Genomic DNA, 6681 nt, shown 5'->3' with positions numbered 1-6681 from the left:
GACCGTTTTACGTTTCTTTTCTTTTTTTTTCTTTTTGTCAGCTGATTTTGCAAGTGGCAGATTCTGCAGACGGTGGGTTGGAGGAGGGACAGGAGAGGGGGGTGGGGAAAAGAGAAGGTAACTCGGGATCTTCCAGCTAAGGTGATGCCAAGAATCTGCCAGAGTGGCTTGTGCCACTGCCCTCTCTTGACCAGCTGGATGTTTGGCTCCTGTGTCTGCGAGTTCCCAAACCCAAGAGCCAGAATTTTCATCAGCCAGCCACCTGGAGGGTTCAGGGTTTAGACTTGTCTTGAAGGGCCACCTTTAAGTACTTCCTACCTGGTTCCGGAACTTTCTGCCGAGCAGCCACCATCTTTCAACACAGCCCGGTGCTGTGCGTCTGAGCAGGACCGCTCAGCTGCTTTGTGTGATGTGCCCCCCGATAAGTTAAGATGTTTGAGTCATTGTCAACAAAGACCCCGCATTCGGGCAACACCAAGACTCTGTAAGAGTAGTGATGAATAAATGTCTTCTGTCAATAAAGGCTGAACGGCAGCCCTGTGGCTTGGGGGAAGATGGGGGAGGGGGGAGGTGAAGGACAAAAACGCCGTTTGTCGCAACCCTCACAGGTGAGGCCCCATTTACAGATGGGGAAACTGAGGCCCAGAGAGGCAACACTGAAGCCAGGCCTCTGATGCCAGGTTCCCATTGCCCCAGAAACTGGGGGGAGTTGGCCATTCATTGGTAAAATTAGCGTGGCCATCATTTACGGTCCCTCAGTGCCAGGCTCTTGACAGGCATTATCTCCGGCGGGGATGTGAAGCCCGTTTTTTGCTCAGAAGGCGGAGGCTCACGTGAGCTGAAGAGGCAGGACTGGGTCTGTGTGTGCCAGATTCCAGAGCTAGAGCTCAGAGGCGCTGCCTCTGGTGCATAGCTGGGGTCAGAGAAGGCCTCAAGGGCGAGGAGACACAACCTTTTGAGCACCGGGCCCTGTGCTGGTCACCCCTATCGATCAGCTCCTTCTATCCTCATGACAACCCTACCAGGCATGCCGTAGTTACTGTACCCATTTTGCAGATGAAGAAACTGAGGCTCAGAGGAACAAAGGAATGTCCTGCCATCCAAGATAACAGCAAAAGGGTGTATGAATTAGGTGTCTAAGTCTTAAGCCCTCCCAGGGAGTGGCTTGCAGCCTCACTGGGGAGACCGGTTCACACATAGGCAACAATTCGCAGGAAAGGAAGGGTAGGAGGATGATGGGGAAGTGGGGATTGGGCCTACCTTCGTGGAAACCAGGCAGGTGACAGGGAGAGGGTGCCCCGGGGGTGGCCCTGTGACCCCAGCCTGGCCAATGAGAACATCACTGCCCCCACCGCCCCCAGTGATTGGTTGGGGGCGGAATGACACCGGCCATGTCACATGTCACAGCCGATCGACATCACCTGGGGACTTTGTAGAAGCTACAGGACAGGGCCACCACACCAGAGGGTATAGCCTGAGCAGGTGGGTCACCACAGGGAGAGGGCTAAGGAGCCTTGGGTCTGACACCTATTCCTTACTATGGGCACTTGGGGCAGGTATGCACAGAATCAAGGCAAGAATGCCAAGATCATAAGGTCACAAGCTCTAGGCAAAGAGCCCCAGTCACAACCCAAGCCCCACCTGTGCAGGGGCCGTGCTGACACAAGGACGAAGCGTGAAGGAGAGACCTGAGGAATGAGGCTTCTCTAAGTTTCTCTCTGCAGCTGGTCAACTCAGAAGGAAAATACTCATCGATGTGAGCACCAGCTGTATACTCTGCACGAGCTAAACAGCCAGGAACCATCTCCTCGAGACAACACAACCACCCTCAGAGTCAGGAGATGGTCCCATTTCCCAGGTGAGAACACTAAGGCTCGGCTCACGATCATGCAGCTTTCCTCTTCTCCCTCCAGGAGAAATCGTCCACATTCTAACAACAAAAATAGTAATGACACGGGGTGACATGCTACATGGCTTATTTCGTTCATCCCGTTCTCCATGGGGCACAGCTGTCATCACCTGTGGGAGGCAGAATACTGGCTCCCAATGGTGGCCACGTCCTAATCCTGCGACTTTGTTTGGTTACAGCAAGGGGAATGAAGGGAGCAGATGGGATTGAGGCTGCATTAATTAGTTAATTCAAGCAGCTGTCTTAAACGAGGGAGCGTATCCCGGATTATCTAGGGAAACCCTGTGGTCATCACAGGATCCTTCTAAGTAAAAGAGGGAGGCAGGAGAGTTGGTGTCAGCCCTGGAGATGTAACCTTGCTGGCCGTGAAAGTGGAATGGGGCCTCTCGATGCCGGAAAACACCAGAAAACGGACTTTCCCTTAGAGATTCCAAAAGGACCACAGGCGGGGGGCGCCTGGGTGGCTCAGTCGGTCAAGCGTCTGACTCTCGATTTCGACTGGGGTCATCATCTCACAGTTCGAGCCCCAAGTCAGGCTCTGCACCGACAGTGTAGAGCCCGCTTGGGATTCTTTCTCTCTCTACCCCTCCCCACTCGAATGTGCTCTCTCTCTCAAAATAAATAAATAAACTTAAAAAAAAAAAAAAAAAGGAACCACAGGCTTAGCAGCACCGATTCTAACCCAGTGAGACCCATTACAGACTTCTGATCTCCAGAACCGTAAGATGACAAGTTTGTGTTGTTTTTAAGCCACTAAGGTTGCGCTGTCACAGCCGCCACGGGAAACAAATATCCCATTTTACAGAAGACAAAACTGAGGCTCAGAGCGGCTGAGCTGCTTACCTGTGATCAGGAAGGGGTGGAGATGGGATTCCAATGGCGCTCAGCTTCCCCACAGCCTAGCATCCATCTCTGAGGGCTCAGCTGGCCCGTCACTTGCCGGGGTTAACGTAGAGCAGTAACAGGTTATGCGGCTGCGGTCTGACCCTAGATGTGCAGCTCTCCCGGCCCTTTGCACGGCCCTGGCACCTCACCGCCTCACCTAGCATTTGCTCCCCAAGGCTCACCTGGTGCAGGTTCAGGGAAAGGGATGAAGGAAACGGACAGAAGTAGACGATGAGATGAGCGAGGCAGGTGTTTCCACCCCTGGGGGGGTCGCAGCACCCCCACCTCCAGGGCAGGGGTAGCAGCCGAAGACCAAACTGGCAGAAGGAAGGGAGGCCTGGCAGCCGGGGCAGGAGCCGCTGGGTGGGCGGGGGAAGCAGGAGGCACAGGAATGGAAAATTTAAAGGCGCACGCTAGGCTGCGTTTCCCCGCCACCGTGTTTGAGCGATGCAGGCGAAAAAGTCCAATGCCTTGAGTAGACAATTACTTCCAGGCTTGATCCGGAAGGATCGCTCCCGTGAAAATGAACAAAAAAGCCATTTCGAGTGTCGGCGAGGTTATGGGGAAACCAGATCCCGTGCGCGCTGTTGGTGGGAATGTAAAATGGTGTAGCCCCAACGGGAAACGGTCTGGCGTTTTCTCACAAAGTGCAGCACAGAACTGCCGTCCGGTCCAGCAATTCCGCGTGTGGGCATGCGCTCCGCAAGGACCCGGAAGGGGGGACTCGAAGATGTATCTGCACGCCCACGTTCATGGCGGCGCTATTCACGAAAGCCAAAAGGTGGAAGCAACAGAAGTGACCACGGACGGCTGAGTGGATAAGCGGAACGTGGGTGCCACGGTCTGAAAAGTTGTGTGCCGCGGCCCCCTCCCCGCCATGCGTATGCCGAAATCCTAACGCAGATACGATGGCATCAGCAGGTGGGGGGGGGCCTCTCGGATGTACGTAGATCGTGAGGGTGGCCTCTTCAAGAATGGGATTAATGTGGGGCGCCTGGGTGGCTCGGTCGGTTAAGTGTCCCACTTCGGCTCAGGTCATGATCTCACGGTCTGTGAGTTCGAGCCCCGCGTCGGGCTCTGTGCTGACCGCTCAGAGCCTGGAGCCTGTTTCAGATTCTGTGTCTCCCTCTCTCTGACCCTCCCCCGTTCATGCTCTGTCTGTGTCTCAAAAATAAATAAACGTTAAAAAAAAATTAAAAAAAAAAAAGAATGGGATTAATGCTCTTACGAGAAGCCCAAAGACGTCCCTTCTGCCACGTGAGGACACAAGGAGAAGTTTGCACCCCAGAAGAGGCATGGTGTCACCCTGATCTTGGACTTCCAGCCCGTAGAACTGTAAGCAATGAATTTCCGTTATTTATAAGCTCCACACCCCCCTCCCCAGCCTGTGGAATTTTGTGATTATATATATATATATATATATATATATATATATATATATATATATATATTCAATGGAATGTTATCCGGCCTTAAAAAGAAGGGAGTTCTGACACCTGCTACAACATGGACGAAACCTTGCGGACGTGGTGCTGAGTGAAAGAAGCCAGACGCAAAAAGACCAGCACTGGATGCTTCCACTTGTATGAGGGACCTCGAGTAGGCAAATGCATACAGACAGAAAGCAGCTGGTGGTTGCCAGGGCTGGCGGGAGGGGGAAATGGGGGTGTTTGAGGGGTAAGGAGTCTCCGTTTGAGATGATAATGTTGCAGAGACGGACGGTGGTGCTGATTTGCCCAACAGCGTGACTGCACGTAATGCCGCCGGGCTGTACATTTCAAAGACGGTTAAAACGGCTAAAATGGTAAATTTTGACGTGATGCATATTTTACCAAAAATGGTAAATGGTAAAAAAAAAAAAAAATGAAGAATGAGAAATCCTAGGCCACTGGCCTGTGTTTCCTGTATACGAAGCTGCTCAGAGATATACAAGGGTCAGAGTATCACAAGATACAGATCATCAGGGCAAAGTGGCCTTTTCCTTCACCTTCCAGAAGGGGGTCACCCTCTGCCAATAAGACAGCTCTCAGGGCGCCTGAGTGGCTCAGTCGGTTAAGCATCCGACTTCAGCTCAGGTCACGATCTCGCGGTCCGTGAGTTCAAGCCCCGCGTTGGGCTCTGGGCTGATGGCTCAGAGCCTGGAGCCTGCTTCCGATTCTGTGTCTCCCTCTCTCTCTGCCCCTCCCCCATTCACACTCTGTCTCTGTCTCAAAAATAAATAAAATGTTAAAAAAAAAAAATGTTTTAAAAAGATGGCTCTCCAGCATCCCTCCTCAGCTCAGTAGCCAGAGGAATTTAGGGATTTCTAGGTATGTATTTCATTTTCAAATCCATGTTTCAGATAGATAGATAGATGATAGATAGATAGATAGATAGATAGATACAAATCACACAAAAGGAGCAGCCCAGAGGCTGCAGGACCACAAGCCATGGTCTCCCAACCCACTGGGGAGATGGTCAGGGAGAACTGCCTGGAGGAAGCACCATGTGAGTTGGGTTTTGAGGGGTGAGTAGGAGTCAGCCAGGCAAAGGCCGAAGCAGAAGAGGGTTTCTGGCAGGAGAAACAGTCTGTGCTCACCTGGCAGTGAACCGACAAGTTTGGTGGCTGGTGATGACAGAGTCCGTAGGAACCATGTGCAGGCTGGGTGTGGGTCACGCCAGTCCATGTGGGGTTAAGTAAGAACTCGTCCCAGCGGGTACTTGGAGCAGTGAAGGGGCATTTTGGGGATAGACTATTGGCAGAGAGCCTCGGCCTGGCTCCGGCCATCAGCTGCATGGACAAAACCCAGAAGAAGACAGGTTTGCTCATGCTAGCGGAGTGCGCAGGACCCTTTCCTGTGCCTGCTGGTCATCTGGGGACCCTTGCTGCAGTCCTGTGGGTGATCGTCTCTGTTCGGTTCCTATCACAGTGACCCTGAAAGGTGGACCATCTCCGAAAGAAATAGGACAACAAATGACAACAGACCCTGGGCATTTGATGAGTTGTGGCCATGAATATCCTCTACGGTTAATCCTTTGCAATTTCCAGCTGTGGGGACCCTGGAAAAACAGCTCCCGAGGGCAGGGGTGGGCTGTCTTGCTCACGGCTGTGCCCCCTCACACAGTGTGTGACACATAGTACGTGCTCAATAAATAGTCGACGAAGATACGCTCGGCACAGACAGAACCGGGCACCATGAGGCCGGAGATCCCCTCACCAGCCACACGATGGGCCACCTCACCTCAACACAGCTCTGTTCTCAACGCTCTACTCTCAGCTGCAAAGGAGCTCAGGACATGATTTAAAGGTAAAACAAAACAACAACAAAAAACCGGTGTTTTGAAACACAAATATCCCCCTAGAGAAGTATACAGATGTCTGCCATTTACTCTGAAATGTGTCCAAATAAGAGAATGGGTTGACAGGTTGAGAGAGGGGCGGATAGATGGATGGGCCAGGACAAGCACAGGAAAAGGACCACGATAGCAGCCAGCACTGAATGGCTGTGCGTCTGCCACAGCGAAGTTGACCTGTTGGTGTTTGGAAATTTTTCATAATAAAGTGTCAGGGGAAAGTGACCTTGGGTTAAAAGGCCAACTGATTTGTGGATTTGGAGAATGAGGTGGGGGAGGCAAAGCAAGAGGCAGAGGTTGGGATGACCCAAGCAGGGGGTGCCAGTTTGGTAGCACTCTGCTTTTGTGATGTGGACAAGCTGTACGTCCAAGGACACGGGGTTCCTTCAAGTGGTTTGGGGGGGGGGGGTGCGTGGTGCTCCAGAATCTGCTGATCCAGGGAGGGAGAGACTTCAGTGAATGGAGAGGGTAGCTTGTCCCCAGCCGAAGCCTGGCCCTGGAGGGGCCGGGGTCTTGATGGGGATCCGAATGAGGACGTTGGTTGGATCAGCTGG

This window comes from Panthera leo, chromosome D3 (genome assembly GCF_018350215.1).
Source record: "Panthera leo isolate Ple1 chromosome D3, P.leo_Ple1_pat1.1, whole genome shotgun sequence".
Lineage (NCBI taxonomy): Eukaryota > Metazoa > Chordata > Mammalia > Carnivora > Felidae > Panthera > Panthera leo.
This window is presented reverse-complemented; position numbering follows the sequence as displayed.